Here is a 24,229-nt window from a genome sequence, read left to right as displayed (position 1 = left end):
TGAATAAAAAAAAAGTAGTAGATAATAGCTGTATACTTTTAAATGGACTGCCTACAATAAATATTTGCACTATACTCTCGCCAGCAAAGTTCACAGCTGTTTCAGAAATGATGGGATTCCTTTGCTTTGAGCATCACTTTGGGACAAAGCACAAAAGGCTAAAGATGTGACCACAGAGAGTTCAGCTCAACACAGATTTTGCACAGATTTTTGGTGCTGCTTATAGATAACTTTTGTATAAAAAGAGAAAAAACCCCACACTTAACGTACTGCATGGGAGGAATTTGGGACAGTAATCGGATACAAACAGGGATATTGACAACAGCATGATGTGAGACCAATATCCACTTTTCCTAATTCACACCCCACAGCATCTGCTCTCGTCCATGTCACTTGGTAGGGGGATCTCCCTCACGTGTGTTTGACCTTGAACAGAGACAGGCAGAACACAGCTGCTAAATCCACAAGCGCCAATGGAGATGCACACAAAGTTTGCAGGGCTGCAGGATGGGCTTCCTTTCAAGTCTACCTCCTTACACTCCTATTGCTCCAGTCCGACCTGAGTTAGACTAATGAGGGGACACAAGACCAGACTGTGAGGCGGGTGTTTAAGTATTCAAGTAAAATCATCAAAGTAAATAAATTCAGAAGAGTTTTGGTCTTTTTTGGTTTTAGTTTCTCAGTGATAACACTTATTATTAGATTTAATTTATTTTGTCTTTGCCTAATACTACTTCTGTAGCTGCTTTCAAGTTATTAAGCATTTAATTTTTTAACAATACTAGACTAAAAAGTCTGTCTGTAAATAACACCGTCTTGTTTTCTCCTAACAGGCAACTGAACACAGTGTAGGAGGGACTGAAGGAAATTTAACTTGATTTGGACTTTTAACTTTTATTGCTGCTACTAAATGATCTGCTCTGAATGTATGGCTGGAAAAATGAACCTATTATTATATGTCATGCATTTTGTTAAGTTTTTAACTGTCTTACTTCCTAAGTAAACCTTCTTGACAAGGACTTCTAGCTTTTTGCCATCACTGTGAGTCTTAGAGAGTGAAAGGGCAGAGGGTGAGTAAGATCTTGCTCACGTAAACAAGTTGTCTGGGTTTAATTAAAGAGGTAAATGAACTCTCACTAAGGAGAGTGAGACTACAGAAAACCTCTTCTGATTAGTCTTTTTTTTTTGTTGTTCAATTTAATTTACATGCATATTTTTAGTAGATCCAAGATACGCTCAAAGCAAAATAATGTTCACAGAGGCGTTTGATCTAATTTAGCTAAATCACTTTTAAAAAGTGACTTAGGGGTTTGCCTACTTTCTTGAGCATGGACAACTGTCATTTCCCATACGATACACCTTGCTGCCTGCTCAGTGTGCTTCCATGGGGTAAATTTCATTTAGAACTCTTAATGCTAGATCAGTGCCACAGAAATGTTGCCCAAATATAAGAACTAAACAAATGGTTAAAATTTCTTGTAAAAATTGTGGTGGCCTAATTCTATGAAGGCAAGAGTTACACCTAATATCCTCTATACCCACACATCCCCCAAAAGACCAGCACAAAAGCCTGAATTCTAGATGAGCTCTGTATCTTGTGCTTTAGACCATTTGGCAGTGACAAGGTCATGCACAGGTAACTCTTCATCCAAATTCCACTAGTACTGCTGGGTGATGTTGCAACACAGGAATCCAGTATTAATGATTACAGGCCCATAGACAAGGAGAAGCAACTAATTCCTTGCTAATATATAACCTGGCTTACTTTAAGGAATTGTCTTGGGGCTGACAACCAAAAAATTAAAACTTAAATTAATCTATATAAGAAAGTTGTGTAAGGCAACAGAATAAATTATCATCTGCAGTAGTGAAAAACATGCTAATATTTTTATTACATATTAATTTAAAAATTGGTGAATCAAGATACAAAGGTAATATGGCTCAAGTCTTAGGTTTGGAACTTTTCATAACTTCAATCTGAATTCTGACCTATTTAAGAGAGCAGTGTTATCAATATTTCCTGTTATTTCTACCCCTCAAAATTCTTGCCTGGATTTCTCCAAGGCACTCTTCATTCTCACTCCTGTCTTCTTCATTTTGAAAGTCTCAATTCAGGGAAATGGCTGAAAGACAGAAAAACATACACATAAAGATAATTTGACTGCAGTATTCATTGTAAAATATTCTTTTTTTCCCCCTGTAGGAGATATGAAGGTGAATCAGGAAATGGATGGCTGTTTTAGATCACATGAATCAGCACCCCAGAATTCATCATTTTCACCAAGTATCTGACAACTTTTAGAGACCTAAGGTTGGATGGCCCTTGTTTAAGTCTCATATAACAAATTCTTTAACTGCCTTCTCAGTCAGAGACTTTAATGAGAAGAAAGAGGTAATGACTAAAAATCAGCTTACACATTTATAAATGTAAGGGAACATTTACTTATGATATATAGTTGTGCTGAAAATATCTCCCAAGCATTCAAAAAAATTAAACCATTTTGTTTGTAAAAAGCCTAAATCACAGAAATACCATTAGAAATACTACTTTATTCTCTCTTTTGATCACAAACGGTAAATATAATCTCTTCAGAAGAACATCAAGCTCTCAAAAGCCAAGTGATTTAGAATCTCATCTCGCTGTTCCTAATTCATAGGTATTACAGATACTAGTCAGTGTAACCTTTAAATCCGGCACATAATGTGAGACAATAATTTGACAGAAAACAGGAGAGAGTTTCTAACTCTGACATTTATTTCCCTATGATTTAAAGCAAGTATTGTGATCGTGTCTTTTGCTAAGACAATTAAAAGTTTGCTCACTCTGAACTTGTCTTGTGTCTGCTACTGGGGTAGGCATTACTGGGAATACACAGCTACAGCTTTGCATGTCCTGCTTTTTAACAGCGTACTTCCCTGTCAGAACTATCTTAGGTTGACATCCAAATATGACAGACTCATGGTGATCCAGCCTTGAAAAATGGGTTTGCTCAATGCAGATAGAAATGCTGAGGACTCACACAACTCACATGCACCAGACCAAATACCTTCCTGAATTTCATTGGGAAAAAAGGAAGAAACAGCAATGCAGACCCAAAGAACATGTCTCTCAGGAAGGTCTCATAACCAAGGTGGATTCAAGATGCAAGACTACACAAAACCTCTATTCTTTAGCATTGTTTCAGAAAAGCGAGCTCGTTCACATGCACCACGCTCCTGGCTGATCTGCTCTGGAATGTTTCTGGTCACCAGGAGTGTTTGTCCTGAGTAACAGATGATGTGGTTGAAAAAATAAAAGCAGGCAATTAACTGTGTTATTTCAAAGTTTTTCTCTGCATGTTTGTCATGAGTTAAACAAAAATAACTAACCTTTTCAATGGAGTGAAAAAAGCAAAATGCAGTGAAAAGAAAGACTTTGAACTCTGGCACTGTGAAGCAAGCAAGGTCTTTTTCCTGTAATGGAAGCATAGCTCAAGACAGCTGACTGAAGCTAACTGCTCCCTCCCCCTTTTCCCCCCCTTTTCTTTTTCCTTTTAACCAAACTTAAACTTTGGGCTTACAGGATCTGACTTTGTTTTCCTAAATGATGAAAGACAGACATACTATTCAAGGTTCTTTTTGATGGGTAATCTGAAGACAAGCCTTCCCTTACACCATGGCTTTCCTAAGCAGATGGAAAATCACCCCTTTCCCTGCTTTCTAACACTCCTTATATCCTGCCACCACGGGGAGGAGCTGAAATCTGGCTTCCCACCAAACTGGCCAAAAGCCTGAAGGTGCTGTTCAGCCTTTCACTCTTCCAAACGCAACACCTCACTGCTTTCACAAGCTGCCATTCTTGAACATGCCAGGCTCTATTTTGTTGGAAGTAGGAATCAAGAATTAGTAACAGTGAAAAATACAAAGACAGGAAAATCAGGGAAGAGGAGGAGGAGGAGATCCATACTGGAGGGAAGGCTAGATGGAAGTGGGACTGGATCCTCTCCTCTGAGGGCTTTTTTTCTTTCTTTAAATCAGAGAGCAAAGCTGCTTTTGCTTTTTTTCTCTGTTACCCTCCTAGATTATGTTAGAATATTCTTATTTATTTTGGTTATAGTCACACATAGAAGCTTAGCCTGGTATCAAGACATCAGTGTGCAAGTACCTGTGCAGCCCCCAGACCCCTGCAGTCCCTGCTCGCAAGAGTACATCTGGCGATCGTTTTGCCTAAAACTGCTTGTCTCACTTGCACTACTAATCCAATTTAACTCAACAGGTAGACACAGGGCAAAGTAACAAGTAACAGTTTCATATGTCTTTGCCCATGAGCTTCTCAAAAAAACCCAAAATGAAATAGAATTAATCATTGACATCATTACCATTTTTCCATGAGATTAGTAGTTAGCTATAAAGCATGTGACTTAAACCTCTGGGGATGATAAAGTAGGATTTCAGTGGATTTTTTCTTAGGATATGCTGTAATCATTAATCCAGTTAATAGTTTTGAAGTCAGCTTTGTGTACACTTTGCTTACTTTTCATAGTTAAATTATGTAGGGTTTGGAGGTTTCTTCCCCAGCAGCTGGAAAAAGAAGTATAACTCCTCTCCAAAACATAAAATTCTAACACTATTGTAATAGATGAAGATACATACAAACCATAGGACTTGCTGACGTGGACAAATACATCTTCAGACAAGTTAACAGGGTATATATGTGAATCATCCTATAAGGGCATTTACTTTGATGACTATTTTTAGGCATAAAATGAGTTCTTTTATTTTCTGTAGAGATGAGGAAATTCACAAGAAAGTGATCCTACATAAATATATGTAAAATTACATTGGTGTCTTACAGACTTGTACTGTTGTAAGTAAGAAAATATCTTTGACTGTCACGGTTACATGACTGCAAGGGAAAAAAAACTTTGGCCTCTACTATTTGCCTTTTTTTTTTTTTTAATTCCAACAAGCAGCCAGAAAGAATGTTCCAAATTCCAGAGCTTCATTTTAAGTGATAGTTTCAAACTTTCATTAATGTTTCTCCGCGAACAAGTTTCTTTTATGATGAAGCCAAAGTAACTTTGTCCCTTGAGCTGGATGTTTCAGGCAATTTGGATTTGCAATATTTTTGGCTTGCAGATAAGTTTTGATTCTGGTTGTTTTAATTAAGTATGTTTTTATAGGATTACTCTGGCATCTATCAATTCCATGGTTTTGTTTCTTTTAATAAATTTTAAGTGCTTTTAGCCTCTATAAACCGCGGTCTCCCTGCAAACACCACCAGTCAGTTTCTGCTGCGGTTTGTAGTAGAAACGTGCAAACGCTGCCATAAAAGAAAACAAACTTCGCCGGAATTCATTATAATACACGTAGGAACAAAAAGAACCTCCTGGTTTAATACAGATGGGTCGGCTAAACACAAAGGAACGAGTGGCAAACGCGGGGAGCGAAACGCACGTACCTGGAGAAGATGCTGCGGCGCCCGGGCCGCCAGCCCCTCAGTGCCACGTCTCACCCGCCACGGGACCTTTATAGGGAACTCTCCCAGGGCCCAGAAATAAACTCTCGGGGCTGACACGTCGGTCCCTGCCGGGAAGGGGGCGGAGAGGGACTCGCCGCAGGCTTTGACGTGGTCGCAGAGATGTCAGCGCCGCGCTCCGGGACGGGGTCACCGTGGCGAGGCTCCCGCGGCTCCGCGCCGGCCCCCAGGGGCTGGAACGCCGCGGTCTGTCTCCCTCCCGACCCGGGGCAGCCCCTTCTCCCCCGAGTCCTCTTCCTGCTGCGTCTCAGGTCCTGGAGTCCCCGCTCAGATGCGGAGCTCCAGGCACCGCGCCCTCCCATCCCTCGGGAGCCCCTGTGGACCCCAACACCCGCAGAGCTGCCCCATCCCTCCGGAGCCCCTTAGACCCCGGGATCCGCAGAGCTGCCCCATTCCTCGGGATTCCCTGTAGACCGCGGGACCCGCAGTGCTCCCCCATCCCCTTGGACGCCGGGACAGGCAGAGCTGCCCGCTGTCTCTCCCTTCCCTTCCCTCCTTCCCTTCCTTCCTTCCTTCCCTCCTTCCCTCCTTCCCTTCCTTCCCTCCTTCCCTCCCTTCCTTCCCTCCCTTCCTTCCCTCCCTTCCTTCCTTCCTTCCCTTCCTTCCTTCCCTTCCTTCCCTCCTTCCCTCCTTCCCTCCTTCCCTCCTTCCCTTCCTTCCCTCCTTCCCTTCCTTCCTTCCCTCCCTTCCTTCCCTCCCTTCCTTCCCTCCCTTCCTTCCCTCCCTTCCTTCCCTCCCTTCCTTCCCTCCCTTCCTTCCCTTCCTTTCCTTCCCTTCCTTCCCTTCCCTTCCCTTCCTTCCCTTCCCTTCCTTTCCTTCCCTTCCCTTCCCTTCCTTCCCTTCCTTCCCTTCCCTTCCCTTCCTTCCCTTCCTTTCCTTCCCTTCCCTTCCTTCCCTTCCCTTCCCTTCCTTCCCTTCCTTTCCTTCCCTTCCTTTCCTTCCCTTCCCTTCCTTCCCTTCCCTTCCTTCCCTTCCCTTCCTTCCCTTCCCTTCCTTTCCTTCCCTTCCTTTCCTTCCCTTCCTTTCCTTCCCTTCCTTTCCTTCCTTCCTTTCCTTCCTTCCTTTCCTTCCTTCCTTCCTTTCCTTCCTTCCTTCCTTCCTTTCCTTCCTTCCTTTCCTTCCTTCCTTTCCTTCCTTCCTTTCCTTCCTTCCTTTCCTCCCTTCCTTCCCTCCCTTCCTTCCTTCCCTCCCTTCCTTCCTTCCCTTCCTTCCTTCCTTCCCTCCCTTTCCTTCCCTCCCTTTCCTTTCCTTCCCTTCCTTTCCTTCCCTTCCTTTCCTTCCCTTCCTTTCCTTCCTTCCTTTCCTTCCCTTCCTTTCCTTCCCTTCCTTTCCTTCCCTTCCTTTCCTTCCCTTCCTTTCCTTCCCTTCCTTTCCTTCCTTTCCTTTCCTTCCCTTCCCTTCCTTTCCTTCCCTTCCTTTCCTTCCCTTCCTTTCCTTCCCTTCCTTTCCTTCCCTTCCTTTCCTTTCCTTCCCTTCCTTTCCTTCCCTTCCTTTCCTTCCCTTCCTTTCCTTCCCTTCCTTTCCTTCCCTTCCTTTCCTTCCCTTCCTTTCCTTCCCTCCTTTCCTTCCCTCCTTTCCTTCCTTCCTTTCCTTCCTTCCTTTCCTTCCTTCCTTCCTTCCCTTCCTTCCCGGGATGTGTTGTGCTTAGTCGTACCGGCGCTGGGGTGCTCAGATCTGATCTCGAGGAGAAGAAGCCTCAGGTCATGCTTTTTTTTTATTTCATTTTTTTTTTTGAGCTGCAGTAATTAAGGCAAAAAAACCCTCAAACCAATAAAATCTGAGTCCCCAAACCAAGCCCAATTATCTTAACCAGTTGCAACTTCTCTCCTGGCCCGGAGGGGGAGCGGAGGGGGGTGTAAGTCCTGCGAGATCCCCGGCGCCCCGCGCACTGCCGGGCGCGGGCGGTGCGGGCGCTGCTGCTCCGCCCCCGCATCGGGACCGGCGGGCGGGGGGGCAGCTGCCCAGCCGCAAACTTGGTGGAAACCGGCGAGGTTGCAGCTATGGCAGCATGAGCGGGGCGCTAGCGCCGTGCAGGTAACCCCCCCCATCGGCTCCTCTCCCCCCCCCTCCCGCGCGGTGCTCGGGATGCGGGGATGGAGCATCCCCCGCCGCGCGCTGCATCCCGCGCCTCGCTCCCCATCCCTCGCCGGCGTGGGGCTCCGCGGGGGCTCCCCGTGGGGGCTCGGCAGGGTCTCGGCACCAGCAGGGGGAGCTGCCAGAGAGGCGGAGAGCTGCGAGGCTGCGGGAGCCGCCGCGGGCATCGCCCGGCCCCGCCCCCGAGAAGTCCACCGAGCTTTGACACCGGCCGTTCTCCCCGAAGACAGCGCTGTCTGCTCGGGAAGAGGGCGAAAAAAAAAAACCCCCACGCAATCCCAACAAACAGGCAGCTGTGTCTCCGGCGGGGCTGAAAGCCGGATTGTTCCCTCCCGCCCCGCGGGGTTTGCTCGCCCCGCAGCGGGAGGCGGTGGCTGAGCCGCGGCTGCGGGGGCTCCGCCGCCTTTCGGAGGGATTTTGTCACACTTCGGCAAGTGAAGTTTGCTCTCTGCCTCTTCTTCTGGCGAGGGGAGAAGGGAAGCGGCTTGAAGGGCACCGGCAGTTGCCTGCGAAACGTGGGGTTTTCGGTGGGATGTTCTCGCAGTGAGATTGGAAGTCCCAATGTACGTTTATTGTCGCTGTTATTTAACTGGAGTGGCTTCGGTCTGTGGTGTAACCGTGTTTTGGCATATTCTGAGGAGTTCAGTTTGAGTTACTGCTCGGCAACGACGCAGAAGAAAGCACCTCGGTCTGTTTGTTGTATTAATACATCTATTTTTTTTTTTATTTTTGGTGAGGATTGCTATCCAGATAAACGACAGCTATTAGGGTTTGTTATATCATTCCAGATGCAGATTGATACAAGGACAACCTGCCTGGGATTATTCCTGGGGGGGCAGCAAGGTTGGGGGGAGCTGTCAGTGCCATTCCTTCAGCAAACCCGAGGATTGGCAAGAGGGGTCGGGGAGTGCATGCATGCACACGCACCCTTGTGAAGATGGTTAGGATTTGCAAGACTACAACTAAGAAAACCAGCCTAAACCTAAAAACTGTTGTTAAAGTTATAGTAATAGCGTGTTCTGGCAGCCCTAAGGGAGTGCGTTTGAAGACTCTGTTTTCCGAAAGGTTATTAAATGCTCTTAGTTTGAATATTTCTGTGAAAGGCTGGTATGAATGATGCTACCCCAGCTAAAGAGCTGTAAAAATAGAATTTTTCATAAAGGCATTCGCACTCAAATCTTAGCTGTAGCAGTTTTAGCATCTGCTGGTTGTTACGTCTGTAAGACTGACTCAGTTTAGCAAAGTTTGACTTACTAGGAATTGTTGATCTTAGTGATGTCACATATATAGCATATACCTAATTAGAAGCGTATTGCTCTCTCAGAAGGCTGAGGTGTATGCCCTTAGGTACTGTGCTTAGCCGAGTGAAAGATTTTTGGTAGAGTTCTTTATTTTGTGCTCTCTTCCCACCCTCCTCTCCAGCAGGTACTGATAATCTAGCTTTATTACATTTACTAATGGATTAATCTCATTTTCTCATTTTAATGCTGAACAGCTGTGAGAAGCCCTGCTGAGAGCTAAGACTTTGCTCTGGAGGTTGGCAGTTTACTTTTCTGTTTTGAGAGGTTGTTTTGAACTAAGTAGTGTAAATGCTTGCTTTTAAGTTGTACTGCTTACTCCTTACGATGTTGCAACAGTTTTGTTTTGGTTGAGAAATCTGAAGGCATTAATATCTGTAGTGTCTCATTTCTTTTAATCTTTAACCAGTGCTGTTTTCTTGAAATACTAACAGGTAGTCGGAGTGCTTATGCACTTTGTAATGATCCATAAACTTTGGTTGTATCAGGTTTGTTGAACTCATTTCCTGTTGGGCAGAGATGCAAAGGGTGGTAACTGTGTATAGCTGTGGTTTTCAGAAGAAAAAGAGTTGTGTGATGGTTGGTTTTGGATTTGGGTTTTTTTTTTTCCCTTCCCCCAGCTACTTAAGGAAACCACGTGGATTCCATCTTCTGTTGATGTAGTCTTATACAAATACAGCGTAGTCTTACACAAATACAGGATTTTCACTGAATGAAGTTCATTACTTTCCAGTGAGTAAACTGTACCTTACAAGCCATAAACTGCAGAAGTATGATATAAGCTGCCTGCTAACTTCAGTCTCTGTGTTAGAGGTTAGGTGAAGGAATTCAGCCAAGGGAGCAGCTGAGCTCCTGGGACGAGCAAGAGCAGACCCTTTTCTGCACTCTGGACTGCAGTGGCTGTATCACTCTGAGTGCTGGATGTGGGTATTTCTATTCTGTGGGACACATAAGTGGATAGTTGATAGTACTATCAGTTCATAGTAGGTGTGTACAACCAGAACTATCAGTTGATAGTGGGAGGGGTAGTATGTAATCTGATACTGTGTTATTTAACATAGAGCAATATCTAGTAATTAGCTAATATGTAGTGATGACTGAATTCTCAATAGCAATGGTATTTGACTTAGCTCTAGATTTAACATCTGGTTTATTAAATTTTGATATGATCTTGATGTTTGGTAATATATGTTGTGAATTTACTAAAGCTCCTGAGATGAATTGGTATTGCTGCTGCTGTAATTATAGGAAGCAGCACTAAGGAAGCGTTCATTTTCTGTAACATCATTTTATGGAGATGCTTAATGGGAGTTCTTGTCAGTTCTGAGTTTTCTCTAAATTATTGTTGATCGGTCTGTTTCTCTTCATTTTTTTTGTCCTTTTATCCTCTTTGGCACGTGTATACATTCCTCATCGGAAACAATTTTAAGTTACAGACGACACATTTGCTCTTTCCAAACGTGTTTCACAAAGCTGTAACCGATTCCAAAGAAAGAGCTGTTTTCGTCAAAGGCTACAAACACTTTTCAGCTGACCCTTTTGAGAGACGTTTGTCAACAGTTCCCGGTGGGCTGGTTTTAGTCTGCAGGGTTGCGGCTGTCCCCGGTGACCGACAGGTGGCAGTCTGTTCCCCCAAACTCATCCCGGGGAAGCTTCCATCCTGCAGGTAGAGGTACAGTTTCCTGCCAAATTTCTGGCTGTTAAAACAGGAAAAAAAAAAAAGAAAAAAAAAAAAAGAATTGAGGCTTTTATTTTAGTTTGCTTCGTAAATGTGTACAGTTATTTGTTTAAGAAGTTTGACGGCTTGTGTTTAAATATAGCACGCTTGCTTAACGTTTGTCGTTAAGTTAGCAAATGTAAACCAAGTTAATGATCCCGAAGCTGCAGTCTAATTAGTGTCTTGTTCTTGATTTTGCTGGAATATATACTCCGAAATATAAAACATGCAAACCTCTTGTCATTTAGTGGATTTGTTAATGCATTTATTCTCAAATGTGTCTTCCCTGAGGTAGAATAGTTTGAGTTGGAAGGGACCTTAAAGATCATCTAGTTCCAATCCCCATGCCATGGGCAGGGACATCCCACTAGATCAGGCTGCCCAAGGCCCCATCCATCCTGGCCTTGAACACCTCAAGGGATGGGGCAGCCACAGGTTGCCTGGGCAACCTGTGCCAGTGTCTCACCACTCTCATGGTGAAGAAATTCTTCCTTATGTCAGCCCTGAATCTGCCCCTCTCCAGTTTATATCCATTGCCCCTCGTCCTGTCACTACAAGCTTTTGTGAACAGACCCTCCTCAGCTTTCTTGTAGCCCCTTCAGGTACTGGAAGGTCGCTATAAGATCTCCTCTGAGCCTTCTCTTCTCCAAGGTGAACAAGCCCAATTCTCTCAGCCTGTCCTCGTATGAAGGTGCTCCAGATACTTTGACAAAATCCAGTTTTCTGCTGTTTAAATCAAGTCTTTATCTCCATACTCATTATTTATGTTTAAACGTATTAAAATGAATCTCTGGGGGCCTGCTGGGAAGAAATCTGTTCTTATGTCCTGGTGTGTATTAACAAGTCAGGCAACTTCACAAAAGAGCTGATATTTGTTGGTGATAGTGGCAGAAAGCTGGGATTGTTATGAAGTCTGCACTGAGGCTTTTGCAGGTGAAATTTTTGAGTTTAACTGGGCTCTTAAAACTTATCTTTTCAAAGGTTATCTTTTCAAACGATTTGAACAATTGGTTTTACAAAAGTTTTAAATACTCTGTAACTTCTATCATTTCCAAACTTACCTCTAATTAACTTATCTGTGTTATGAAATTTCTTGTTTAATAGCAAGATAATATAGATTTTTAATTCTTTTTTCCAATTTTTAAAATCAGAATATATCCCTCAGCTCCAACATACCTTAGGATTGTTGGATCTTCATTTCTGATGGAACTAGTCAACTTTATCATGGTTACTAAACCCAGTAATGGAAATTAGTGTTTAACTTGGAGAAGGTTGATTGCATAGCTCTGAGTCTTTGACATAAGTAGCTAATTTTGAACTTGTTGCTAGACAAACGGCAACGTGCAACCACTTAGCAGTACTCACTTCATTTAGGAGAAACTTGCAGAAATTATAACTTTAAGAATTCTGAAATGCAACCTGTTGCTGTCTTCTCTCTCTGTGGTGTTGGGGATAGCTTCTCAGGCTTTACTAAGGATGTGTAGTGAAAGAATTGGAGCATGTGATGGCTGCAGGATTGGCTTATAACATGGATTAGATGGCCTGAAAAAATGGACTGTACTGCAAATTGTGAGGTTTTCTGACCTTCTTTTGCCCAGCCCGTCTTTGAATTTCGTAGCTGAGCTGCTTCCTCTGCTGCTGCCTCCTTCTCTGAATTGTGAGTCTGGTGGAAACCCAGAACACTATTGAAATGGACTTTTTGGTTAGACTTAAGTTTAACTGAGGATCAAGAATGTTTAATGTAATGTTAACTATAAAGCCTCTGTAGCTAGACTGAGAGTATTTTAATATTCTGGGCCCTGTTCTTCTGAGTCACAGTAAGGTTATTGCTGAATCTCTTGTTTCTGTCGCTGGTGAACACTACAGATATAAAGATATGCAAATGAATATTTGTGTTGCGTTTTTAAAAAAATGTTCAGGCAGTTGTTCTGCACTGTTTTTTAGTCAGCACAAAGTCATTTCAGAAATCCTGCCAGTTTTTTTTTTCTTTTTTTTGGTGTTTCTTTTCATAATCCAGATTGTTTCAGTGGAAGCCCACTAACATTAGCATTAGCTCAACCCCCTAGTTACGAAGTCTACCCTAGGAGCACTGCTGAAGTGACAGTATTGGAGAAGACATACAGCACGAAGCCCTTTCTGTTGACCTCAGCCAACAGAAGTGAAATTGCTGAGTACTTCAGAGAAAACTTCTGACCTGCCAGTTATGGGAAGGTGGATCATGTGTATTGCTTTGCATGTCTCAAAGTCCATCGAAGTTTAAGGGTTTATTTATTAAATCAGCATCAGGGTTGGGGACTGCAAAAAGGGATTGTATTTTGTCCATGGTCACTGACTGCTGTTTTCTGGGATGGGCTTCCTGGCAGGTCCTTCAAAAAGTAGCTGTATGTCTGGGCTGGTATGTTACTTAATCTGAGCTGTGTTGTTCGTGACCTCATATATTATGTCTTTTTTTGCTTTCTTATTCTGAACGCACCGTAGGGTTATATGATCGTTTTATTAGATTTTGCTATAAAAACTGTGTGTGTGATTTTAATATTTATCTAGCTTCTCTTGCTCCAATGCATACTTTTCCTTGCTCTCTTTTTCAACCTAAGCAACGATATTGAAACACTTAAGAATGTCTACGCGACAGTATATGCACAAAATTGCTACTAGCAAATGTTATATTACCCAGTACCTCAACACGGGGCTCATAGCTTAGCCAAAAGATGGATTTCTAGTTTTGGAAGGGAAGAGAGAGGACTTTAGGACTGCTTCCTGATAGTGCTCTTCAAGGCATATCAGCCTGGAGTAGGCCAGGAGTCTAATGACTTTTATGAGTCTTCAGAACTAGCTGTGATGCTGAAGTAGCTCATGACAATGTCAGTAGTATTGTTATCTCTTGCACCTATTTCTGACACTACAAAGCCACATTCTGACTCTCGCTTGGTGAAATACTTAAATAAATAAATCTTAACTCCTCTACAAACCCTTCTCTTTGTGATCTGAAACCCATTACCTGCTGTGTTCCCCTGAGGTAGGACGAGATAGATGGAGGATGCTGTCAGAGTGTTGTAGTTTGTTGTCCTCCTTGGCAATTCTGGGTCTTTATGTCAGTCAGTTGTCTACTAAGTCCTTTTAGTTGTGCCAATGTGACTCTTCATGTGGAGCCACACTGTAAACAGCATTAGGGAAGTGATCCTCTTGAAAACACTTTTTGTCTTTGAAGTATTCATGGCCACTGATCCCAGTAAGGCCCCATAGGTGCTGAACTCTGCGTAACTGCAAGCTGTGCAATGAGTATTATCAGGTGAGGAGGGAGGGGAGAGAAGGATTGTGTGTGCAGATAAAAACTGTGATTAGTCCCTCATATAATAGTGAAACTTAGAGCTCTGGTGGACTTTGCCTCAGTGTTTTCATGCCACTTTTATTTTAGGTTAGTTTTAAAGGAAGCCACAGGCTTCCTCGTGGAGGTTGCAGGTGGTCTTAGGCACAGACATATGATCCATTTCACCAGTAATCTAAACTTTTTTTACATCCAGCGCCTCATTGCATTGCCCTTGAGTGTGTCAGGAAGTGGGAAATTCCAGGTAAATATCCTGTTAAAAAATGGAGTTCAGTCTTCCAGACCTTATGCTGTTGAAAAATGATAATGATACTGATACACACTATTGGAATTGATTGTATAAAGTGATGTAACTGTTCAGAAGACCTACATTGATTTGCCAAAAGCATGAGTCCACGAATACTGATCTAGAGACATGTGAGAGGTGAAGAAGTTGGTGTTCACGGGGAGAAAAACTTCTCTTGATCAATGTGGGTATAAGTCCTAAAATACTGTTAGCCTATAACCTGGAGAGTTGTACAAGTGATGTAGTTCTGCTGTATAGCTTGGTCAGAGTCTACAAGCTCACATGAATTGTCCAAGAGAATTGTAAAATTTTCCAGTGTATCTTCTATTGCTTTCCTGAAAGCGTCTTACATGAAAATCTATTTAAGTCTTTGATATTGAAGACAAATCAGTGCAGCTTGGGCATCATCCTTTAATTACTGGTAACAAACAAAAAAGTGTAAATAGTAACACCAACACAGAGATAGATCTGGGCTCTGTATCTGTATTACTGTTCTTTTTGCCACTTTTGTCTGTTGTTTTAAATTAAGGCTCTTTACCCAGACCATTAATTTGTTTTCTTCCTTTGGTATCCTTTCTATAAGTGAGTTTGCAGCTAGCTTTTACTAGAAAATTCTTTTTTTGCCTACTGATCTGTAATTGGCAGGGAAAACTCTTTTGCAAATTTTTTTAATCTAAAGGACAATGAGGCCAGTATCAGGATTTGAAGAAAAATAGTCTTGAACTAGAGGTAAACACTTAGTTATGATATTTACCTTGATTCTTTATATTTGTGTCTCAAATCCAAAATCATAAAGTGCTCTTAAAATAACTTGAGCAAATATGCTGTTTTCCTTTGAGTACCGATATGAATGCATACCCTGCAATAGGCTACCTACCTCTTGGGAAAGCACACATTAGTCTTTTTATAGGAGGGCTGTTGACAAAGCTTGTCCTTCAAGTTCAGTTTTGGAGCTGCTTTGTTGTAATTGTTTTTTTTTTTTTCCCCAGAAGGTTAAAAAAAATGGGAGAAAACTTCTAGTTTGTTGCACAGGTATACCACTAATAGTTTAATAAGAGAAATAAGAGAAATTCGTAACTGCAAATACAGGGAGCTCTGTTTGTGTGGGAGGAATAATTCATATTCTTAATGTATTTCTTAATTTTGTAGATCTAGCATTCCGCATAAAAAAGTCCTTTAAGGAGACTTTTAAGACAGGGATTTTCTTTTTCCTGCTGCTTTTATCAGTCTTGACTATCTTTATAAGCCCCAAATTGTTAACAATACCAACACTGAGAATTTTGAAAATGGCATTTGAAATGAGTGGAGCAGTTGACACCACACCTGTTTCCAGCTCTCTGCTTGCTCTGGCACCCTCAAAGATTTATCTGTAGCCATAGGTCACATCTAGAGAGCTGAAAACTAGGATCTAGAGATTTCTGGTTTTAACCAGTATGTTTGGTTCCCTTCTTGCTAAACCAGTGCTTGTTTTCCCTCAGCACTTACTGCATTGTGAGACATTTCAGTCCCTTGTTTCCTTCTTGCTTATTTGGTAATTAAAACTTTCTAAGCCATATAAGAATTTATGCATATGTTGAACGTTCTTGCTTCCACATAAAAAGTTATTTTCCAGAAATCAATCTTCATATCAAGAACAGTGTTTCTGTGGGTGTTTGCATTCATAACTATAAATAGTTTTTCATAAAAATGATTATCCCAGTTATAAACTTTCTAGTTGTTTCTGAATATCATATATGTTGTCTTTTAGGTCCTTCTAATGCTACCCTGCATCCCAAAACATTCAGAAGAGAAAAAAAGTTTGACTTCATGACAGCGTCTCTGTTGATTTCCATCATTGTATAACTAGTCCTAAAAGCATTTGGTTTATGTGAACTGAAGTGCTTATGGGAACCTTACTTTTGTGGCTCAGTCATAAGGATTTGACTTTATTACATTGTTCAGAGTTTACATGTCATGCAAGAGAAATTCCAAACTCTTTTCAGTCGCAGTAGGCAGCTAACCAAGGAGGAAGTGGTGAGCAGATCTAACTAATAATCTCTTCAGCCCTACAAATGACAATTGGTATCTAAACTATTAGTATCTTTTGAAATGTTGTTTCATTTAGCTTCTTTTTACAGCAGAAGTTCCCCAAATAGTCTCACTATTTTAACAGCCTTTAGGCTGATAACAGTACTACTTATACCTTGGTCCCAGGAGCTCATCACCAGAGAAAGCTGTTGCATCACTTTTCCATTATAAGTTTTTCTGGTGGTAGACCTGGCCATTCAAAAATGAATGGAAATATAGCATCCTTGCCCCAAGGTGTCTACAGATGGAGTCTCTTTTTCACACAGAGAAGTCCACGCTTGTTTATGTGGAATCATCACTCCCATAGCTAATCATAGAATCATTTGGTTGGAAAAGACTTTTAAGATCATTAAGTCCAAATGTACCTGTCCACTACTAAACTATACCCCTGAGCACTTCATCTACCCTTCTTTTAAATACCTCCAGGGATGGTGACTCAACCTCCTCCTGGGCAGCCTCTGCCAGTGCCTGAGAACTATTTTGGTGAAGCAGTTTTTTCTGATGTCTAGTGTGATGTCTAGATCCCTTGGTGCAACATAAGTGAAGCATGTGAATTGCTTCATGCAGAATCATCAGAACAGTGAGATTTCTTGTCTCTTTTAGGTGTGACATGAAGTAAACTGGAGATAACAAGCTATCTGCCTTCCTCTAGCATTTCTGTTGACTAGAGGCTGCCTGTAACCTGGAGGTGACAGGTTCAGTTCACTTGAGGTTCTGAAACATCAAAGGAAGATGAAATATAATGTATCTGTATAGTAAAACTAGAGTGTGGGTAGATACTTTAGTAATGCATGACAAACATATTAGAAATAAATGTAGGCTATGATAGGCAAAACTCATTTAAGCTGTAGCTGCTGTATAGGAATTGTTGGGTAGACCTCAGTGATAAAATTTATTCTGCTTTGGTGTCTGGATTGTAGTAATGCTGCCTCCTGACAGTAAAACCTATGTATAATTTAAAAGCTAAATTAATTTTACCTTCCAGTTCCTATGTATTCATGGGGTGCATGGACGTGTGTATATGCTGTTTTATTTGTATACTTACGCACATACGCATTTATACACACATATTTACAATCTATTCCAGTTTGTCAAACAGTGGTACTAGTTACATCATATGGTCCCGTTCTTTGTTTAGCCAAAATACTGCTGTAGCATTCCAAACAAGCGAAATAACCGTGGACGGGCAGACAGGCCTTTCTTCTTGGAAGAACATACCAGCTTGAGTCTAGTGGTTAGTACATGAGACCATGCCAAAACCCAAAGTGAATTGAAAAAGAGGTCAGGACACTGTTCTGATAGTTGATACTTTTATTTTGAGTTCTGAACAATAAAGAAATGTTGGCATCAAATATTGATTATGTGTAATATCTAAAATTCATAAACTTCCAGACTTTATTCTGGCAAGCTGGACTGCAGGGAAGAATGGAGCAACCTCAGAGGGGGAAAAAAAAAATGAATGAAAGAAATGTAATTTAAATTAATCCTTCATGATGGCTATAGAGGAATATTTCGCAGGTAGAGGTCACACTATGATTTGACTGGATTCAGAAGACACAAGTGAATCAGTAGAATTTAATGTAAATGGAATAGAAACATAGATAAGCTAATTTGACTATACTAAGAAGAATGCACGCAGATGTTTTTCTGAAAGCCAATTAACACCTTAGGTGCGAGTGTTTTTCCATAGTTTGCCTGTGATTTGATGGTATATATTGTCATGGACTCCTGCTGCAGGTTGTGATTAAGTCCATGTATTTAATTTCTAAATCCTTCAAATTATTTCCCCATCCATTCCCTCAAATTGCAGCTGTAGTTCCAGAGTGGGATCAATAGGTTCTAATATGCTACTTGAAATAATGTACAATAGCATGTTGCTTTTGTAGGGTTCTCAATTAACGTTTAGGTTGCTAGGTTGCTTATAGCCAATGAAGGGAGGTGGAATATTGAGGGTTGACATCAGCACTGCTACATGGTTCGAACCTGTTTGGAAAGAAATGTTCTACAGGGTTTGTTATCCACCTTTTAGTATAACAATGTTAATAAAACAAGCTCTTACGTGCTTTTGAGTTTCTTTTTGCTTTGTCTGTGTCTTAAGGCAAGTTTCAGAATAACCCTAGCTTTATTGTTTAGTAATTTGACTTCATTCTACTAATGATATCTAATGTATAAGGCAGGCCAGGGTATTCCTGCATTCTACTTATAGGTTATATATGTGTAAATGTATTAATGAACAGTTGATTCTTTAGTTACTCTAGTGATTCTTTTGTGCATATAAATAAAAAGCTGCGAATGGCAGTGCTGGTGTAGTTTGCTGATCCCTCTGTGACTCATCAAGGATGAGATCCTGCTGTGAATTTTATATCTAGGTGGAATTACTCTTTTCTGCTTTCACTGTCTAGTGAGTTGGTTAAGATGGTGGCCCAGAAGGTAAAATTGTTTCTGTGAGCAAGCCACATGCAAATTTGGCTTTCGGTTAGCTGTTGGAAGGTGTGCTGAGAGTTGTGTTACCTCCATCATATCTAAGACATACAGGTCACCTTCCCTGCATGCCTGTAGCCCGGTCTGAGCTGAGCGTATTGCACTTGCTGGACTCTGGGCACGTGGGGGTACTTGGGCTGGCAAGAGCCAGCTGGGGCTATGCAGCTGTCTGTTTTTTTTTTTTTTTTTGTTCCTGCTGCTTTGTGTCCAGAAGCTTAGTGCCGAGAAAGGCAGCTGTTATTGTGTGGGTTGGTGTTTTGGTTTTGGTAGAAATAAGAGGTGGGAGAAGATGCTTTGGATGAGTGGGAATGGAAAGCTTCAGAGGAAACTAGAGCCTGTGTGTAATAGGAAAACAATATGATGGGAGTTAATGAGCTGGATACTGTGAAAATTGAAAACTTTTCTTCCTTCTCTCCGCCACTACACAGCCAGCACCCCACTCGGGCTCACAGTGTCGTCACTCTTTTTGGCTCACCTCAGCTGTTCACAGGACCTGACTTCTTTTCGGAGACGGAGAAACAAAGCTCCAGCTAACTATACCCATTGCTGCTACACTACCTTTCTTAAGTATTTAGAGGTATACAATTAGCTAATGGAATGCTTAACATAGAGTTTCTCTCACATATATATAACTGCTTGTAACTTATGGCTCTGTTAATGTAAATAATTGGTAGCCAGGAGTTGCTATATAGCCTGAATTACAGAAACTGAATGTCAAGTTGGAAAACTGGGTCAGGATAATTGGAGTAATGTCACCAGCTCTGAGGGTGGACACTATTTTCATTTGTGTGTCGAAGGTCTGTGGATCTACAGGGCTTTCAGCTGTTTTCCAGGTACGAACCTTCCATACAGCTTGTTCATTTTTTGCTTTGTGTTTCTTCAATAAATTATGATGTGCTTTGCAGTAGAATTCTAATGTGGATGATATGATACTATGTACATGTTTATGGAGATAAACAAGTTCATTTTTCAAAGTTGCAAAGTGTAAGCTGAGTACGTGGTTTATTCTGTGAGATGGTTTTACTTACTTCTTTTGAAGTAAATGTGAAATGGCAAAAATCTTGTTTTAACTCTTAAAGAGAGACCTTTGGTTCAGAGTACTTTCTTCATAACCCAGAGCCAGACTCTTTACTTTTTAAAAAGGAAAAAAAAAAAACAGGCTATGTTTTTTATTAAAACAGTCAAAAAGCTCATTCTCTCAGTTGTCTGAGAGCTTATGATGAACAGAAGACTTATGAAGCATTATGTTTCAGTTTGCTGTGGAAGCACAGTTCAAACAGGTTGTAATAGCATGGTGGACTTCTGCTTGAGTTCCATTAATTATAGCAAATGTGGAACAGGAAATGTTTTTTTAAATAATCTATAATGTAAAGTATATTTAGAGATAATAGTAAGAATTTCAATATAGTTTCTTTATTCCACTGTCAGCATATCCAGACCTTCTTCCCCCTATCTCTTTAAGTATCTTCTTGAAAATCTTTCAAAGGTAGTTTTATTAACTTAACATAGTGCAGATGTCGCTAGCCATAAGGAATAAGTCACAGTGACTTGCAGTGTTGTGTCAAAAATATCATTAAGAGCCTTATAACAAAGGGAGCAATTAATGAACAGTCTTTACCATGAACAAATGTCAGAGACTCCTTCAGGGCTAAGCTGCTTCTGTGCCATATTCATTAATTGCTCTTTTGAACAAAGTTGCTGTTGATGACTGAATTTAATTAAGTATACCTGAGAAAATCCACCAAAAGAGTTCAGAAGTATTAGAATGAAAAATTTGCATTTCATTTAATAAATTAATACTTTTGCCTTCTCAGGGGGCCTTTATGCTTCTTGTAACTGTTTCTGGCTGTCACTTCCCCCTAACTATTGGGATTGTCTTCATTGGAGATTTTGGCAGGAGATATGTCTTATTGTTTGCTCCAGGATTCATGCCAAATGCCATGCTCACATTTAAATCTCTGTGATTAAAAATGTATTAAAATCTGTCAAAACGAAAGATAGATCTCAGTCTACCTCTTGAAATGTGGCAGGTAAGGGAAGAAGCACATGTGAGCAGAAAGGTAGAAACTAATTGCTAAAGTTCATTCTTAGCTTGCAGAGCCTTTACTGTGGTTAAAAATATCTTCTTGGGAAAACTAAACAGCAGCTCTGTAGTATAAACTCTTATGTAAAACTTGATTGTCCATCGTACTCAGTCTAAACTGAGTCTAAACTGAATCTTGATGATGGTGGTCCCCAACATCCCTGTTGTTATGTAGAATATAGTAACACACTTATCACCATATTTGTTTGTTATATTTTTTATTCTGTTTTTCCACTCAATAAGACAAAGACAGGTGTGGTCAGTCCAGTGTAGACGCCTGCAAGAGCCTGTCTGGAAGGTGGAGGCTATTTCTGCATGATTTTTCTGTGCACTGAACTGAAAGTTGCAGTAATATATGTAAAATACTGGGTTTTTTTTTTGTTTTGATGAGAGAGATTTTGGGAGAGGAGGGAAGACTAATACACACCATAGCTGACTTCTAATTATGCTCTTTCCAGGTACTTATTTTGGTTTTATTTATAAGGTCTGTTGTATGAAGTCAGTCAAAATATGAAGAACAGTTTTGTGAAAGAGCTTTGTAGTAGTTTGCCATTTTGAGCCAAGTGGTAAGTGGAAGCTTTAGTAGCTTTACACTGCCACTTTGAAAGTGGAGGTGTGCCATTAGATGGATGTCTCACAACTTAGCAAATATAGCACATCCTATAGCAGACATGCATCCAAAAATCTAAAATTAGCATTGGATATGATACTGCAGGTGTTCGCAAACACTAAATAGTATTCAGCACCCTCTGCTATACAAGCAGGTCTTAACATATTTATTTTAAACATTTTATAGTTTTATGCAAGGCTGACTTACTGTTATTACATTGTTCTTTATATGGCATCGAAATGTATAATGTGCTTCACAGGTTTTAAAACTAAGTCTCGGCCAGAGATGTTTTACATGGCCCTGTGCAAATGGAAGTTGTTTGCTCTATTCCAGCTGTCTTCAGCTGGAGTATAAGCAGATCCTGACTTATTTCTGATAATATATGTAAAACCAGTCAGTTGGTGGGATTGAGAGTGATTTATTTCACATCATACTGTTTTACTTGTAGCATTCCAGTAGAGTTTGACTGAATAAACTTGAAGGAAAAATGCTGTCCCCTGTGTTAGGGGAATGTAAAGCCTGGGGGTGGAAAAAAAGAACTCCGGTATAACGGTTTGATTAATTTTTTTGAATATTTATTCAAGTTACAGTAGGCTCTGATTGGTTGTATGGGGGAAATTTGTACTGACCTTTTCTGTTATCCTGCCCTGTTCTACCCCTTGTCTGGAAAAAGAGGGACATAGGCTTTTTAAGGACTAGCAGCAGTGTTCTTTAAAACCCTTTGGAATGACCTGTAGAATTAAGATAGGACTTAAGATAGATAATCTTAAGATTATTAAGATTATTGTGTTTGTTTTCAGAGAGTGGTACAAGGCGTGTGTTTCTCTTTTGCGCTCTCAGTATATGTGAGGAGAGGGATGCAAAAGACATAATAGAACCGCATGTAAATATCTCTTAGTGGATAAACAGGGTAAAAATGAATGTTTCCTTTATTTGTTGTATATTAACTATATATGACCACTTCTTTTTTTTTTTCTTTAAACTGAAGGAAAATCTATTAATTTTTTTTTTGAGACAATCAATAAAAAGACTGGCTTCTGACTTTTGAAAACATGATTGTTGAGTAAAGTGAGAGATTGAGTAAAGAGAGTTCCATGTTTTCAGATATGTCTGCAGGTCTTTGTTGCTTTGTTCACATATTTTTTAAAATGCATGGATTCTTATAAGTGTCATGTTGGACGGTTATGAGCATTTTAACAACTTTTTGGGGGATAAAAAAATTTCTTCCTCTTTACTATAAATGATGTCTAATATTTTCATTTAGTATCACTTCTAAGAGTTAAGATAATATGGGGATGAAGAGATAGAATTTTTGGATGTAACAGTCACTGCTACAGTAGAGAGAAAGCTCTTCATACTTATAGAAATGGTGATACAACAGGCAGAGTATGTAAGGCAGAAGAGTAATTTGTCCAAAAATTCATTGCAGAGCCTTTTCCTGTTTATTTTCCATAGTGGGTTAGTGTCAGGCTTTGAAATAGTGATGGGATCCAAGGCTCACTTTGTGCTTTGAAAGGTGAGAGAGGAAAAAAACCCACATATGACATGTTTAATAAACGTATTTTTAAGTGATCACATTTTTTCCCTCTCTGCTGGCATAATGAGATAGTTTTCCGAAGATGTGCCCTCAGTGTTCTGTTTTGTCCCTTTTCTGCCTTTGTGAAGCTGCCCTTACGGAAGGGGAAGTGATTTGGAAGTGTAGTGGTAGCAGCACCTGTAAAGCAGCCTACCCTTTCCACCACCTGATAAAGGGATGAGCTGACAACTTTCACAGTTCCTCTTCATCTGTGGAATACTATATTTCAAATGTTTTGTGTCTTTGTGGAAATGGAAGTGCTACTACTTAGTAGACCTAAACTGAGTGGCTTAAGCAAGTCTGGATTTTTATTTTAGTTATACATCTTTGCTGTTGTGGGAACACTAAAAAAAAAAAACAGACCCAAAAATGGTTTCAGGAAGAAAAGTAGGCTTTTGTTCACCAAAATAAACTTGACTTTAACATATCTGTAGTATGGTATGGTGCCGTAAGGATATTGGTTTCTTCTTTTATCTTGGAGGAGAAGACATTATAGCCTGCTGCCCTGGAAGTGAACGGCATTACAAGAGCATGAGCTACAAAGTAACTCAGCACATTAGTCTGAAGCAGAATGAGTGCTGTAGATGTGGTGGTGTTTTTTTTTTTTTTCCCAAGTGAAATTTACGTGTGTATGTTTCTGCTTCACCTGCAGGAAAGCAGTAAATGCAAGCACCAAAAAGAATTTTCTGAGAAAGTAGATAGTACAGGATGAATGTTGGAAATGCTGAATACTGTGTCTTGGGATCTAGTGATGTTATAGTTATTATCTTAGCAGCATGATATCTGTAATAAAGACATCTAAATAAGGAAATAACATGTAATAGATTAAAAAAATATGGACCTCTAATGCCTTTCTCCTGTCTAGGGGAACAAAATTAATTTGTACATGTTATTTGCAAAACCTTTTCTAAAGGAGTTTAGGCTGCTTCAATGGAAGGTGCTACATAGATAAAAAAATTATATCCAAATTCACTGAACTTTTCTGTTTTTTAAGTAAGCACTTAGAAGCTTCTAATACTGTGATAAGAAAAAACTCCTGCTAGTGTTCTAGGGGCAGCGCAGTAGCTGAAAAGCACATTTTAAAGAGAAAAATTCAAAAGAGCTTTGGTGTCTCCAGTCTTTCTTCTTTAACATGTTGTGATTGCTTTCTAAGACGTGTTTAAAAAAACAACAA

General features: G+C 40.6%; 1 protein-coding gene and 1 non-coding gene across 5 annotated transcripts in view; one reads left to right on the top strand and one right to left on the bottom strand.

Moving 5' to 3' along the window:
- Nucleotides 1-2,213: 2,213 nt before the first annotated feature.
- Nucleotides 2,214-2,282, bottom strand: LOC128851545 (small nucleolar RNA SNORD123). The gene has a single exon (XR_008448912.1). It is a non-coding gene; the product is annotated as a small nucleolar RNA SNORD123 (small nucleolar RNA).
- Nucleotides 2,283-7,406: 5,124 nt separating this feature from the next.
- SEMA5A (semaphorin 5A) overlaps nucleotides 7,407-24,229 on the top strand; it is a 331,622-nt gene continuing 314,799 nt past the window's right edge. The window contains exon 1 of one of the 4 annotated variants that reach the window (XM_054059836.1): nucleotides 7,407-7,552. The gene's annotated coding sequence lies outside the window, so the exon portion shown is untranslated. Of the gene's footprint in view, nucleotides 7,553-7,812; nucleotides 8,301-12,936; nucleotides 13,023-24,229 lie in introns of those variants that run through there. The other 3 variants (XM_054059835.1, XM_054059837.1, XM_054059838.1) reach the window with 3 other exon arrangements.

The sequence above is a fragment of the Cuculus canorus genome, chromosome 2 (assembly GCF_017976375.1).
Source record: "Cuculus canorus isolate bCucCan1 chromosome 2, bCucCan1.pri, whole genome shotgun sequence".
In the NCBI taxonomy this organism is placed as follows: domain Eukaryota; kingdom Metazoa; phylum Chordata; class Aves; order Cuculiformes; family Cuculidae; genus Cuculus; species Cuculus canorus.
This window is presented reverse-complemented; position numbering and strand designations above follow the sequence as displayed.